Source organism: Panthera leo, chromosome A1, assembly GCF_018350215.1.
Source record: "Panthera leo isolate Ple1 chromosome A1, P.leo_Ple1_pat1.1, whole genome shotgun sequence".
Lineage (NCBI taxonomy): Eukaryota > Metazoa > Chordata > Mammalia > Carnivora > Felidae > Panthera > Panthera leo.
The window spans coordinates 99,313,639-99,315,341 of NC_056679.1; positions in this window are offsets into that span (position 1 = coordinate 99,313,639).

Consider the following 1,703-nt stretch of genomic DNA (forward strand, 5'->3'; position numbering starts at 1 on the left):
ATGGGGATTTTATTTTGAAACTATGTGAGCCTTTCTCAAGAAACCTGAGCTATTTGGGGTGCCTGGGTGGCTCAGTTGGTTAAGTGTTTGACTTTGGCTCAGGTCATGGTCTTTCAGTTTGTGAGTTCAAGCCCCACATCGGGCTCTGTGCTGCCAGCTCAGAGCCTAGAGCCTGCTTCCGATTCTGTGTCTCCCTCTCTATCTGCCCCCTGCCCTGCTTACACTCTGTCTCTGTCTCTCAAAAAGGGAATAAACATTATTATTTTTTTTAAAAAAACCTGAGCTGTTCTTTGTGAAAAGTGGGCTAAAAAAAAACTTGTAACATATGTAATGGTCCTCCTATCTGTTACCTCTGTCTGTGCCATCATGAGGTCATACCTTGGTTTTTTACCTCACCTGCAAAGTACCTTTTCCTCAGTATATCCTCACTTGTAGCATCATCCTGCCTTTGAACTTGATACACCACCATATTCATCTGTTCTTCTCTGATGATGTTTCATTCCTCCATGGAAGATTTTTTCAACTTAGGCACTATTAACATTTTGGACTAGATAATTCTTTGCTGGGGTGGGAGATGAAAAGTTGTTTTGTCCATTGTAGGATATTTACTAGCATCCCTGGCCTCTAACCGCTACATGAAAGTACTCTCCCCCCCTCCCGCGCTACACCAGTTACAACAATAACAAATATTGCTGGGGCACCTGTGTGGCTCCATTGTTTAATCATCAGACTCTTGATTTCAGCTCAGGTCATGATGTCACGGTTCTTGAGTTCCAGCCTCGCATCCGGTTCCGTGCTGACAGTGTGGAGCCTGCTTGGAATACTGTCTCTCCTTCTCTCTCTGCCCTCCTCTGCTCATGCTCTTTTTTAAATGAATAGAAACTTAAAAAAATATTGCTATACATTGCCAAATGTGTCCCCTGGGGTGAAAAAAATTGCCCCTGATTGAAAACCTAGTCCCCGTGATGTTATTGCAGTTTCTTGTTTTGTTTTGTTTTGTTTTGATTTGTTTTGTTTTGTTTTATCCTATGCAAGAAGAATTTATCTTTGGGGCACCTGGGTGGCTCAGTCGGTTAAGCGTCCGACTTCAGCTCAGGTCACGATCTCGCGGTCCGTGGGTTCGAGCCCCACATCAGGCTCTGGGCTGATGGCTCAGAGCCTGGAGCCTGCTTCTGATTCTGTGTCTCCCTCTGTGTCTGCCCCTCCCCCGTTCATGCTCTGTCTCTCTCTGTCTCAAAAATAAAAAAAAAGTTAAAAAAAAAATTAAAAAAAAAAAAAAAAAAAAAAAAAGAAGAATTTATCTTTTATTTGAGTTTCTTCCCTTCATTCTTCTCATTCACCTGCACCAATTCTTGAAAACACTAGATATTAGGTAGGATGTTTTCTTCTCAGCTGACCAGTGTTAAAGAGTATAGTAATCCACCCATCAACACTGGGTTGTCTATTTCTTCTTCAAGTGCCTACATCTTTTGTTCTAGAGGCTGGGAAGCAATCCAAATATGTGACTGTCTTATTTTCATTAAACAGTAGAAGCAGTTCCTCTAACAAATCACCTCAAGGTCTTAAGTCAAATGATCTCAACTTATATCTTTAGTTTCAGACAAAACTCTTAGCAGTGTCTTTTTTTTTAAAGAATTTATTTTATATTTTTAAAATTTTTTACATGTTTATTTATTTTTGAGAGAGACAGAGACAGAGTGTGA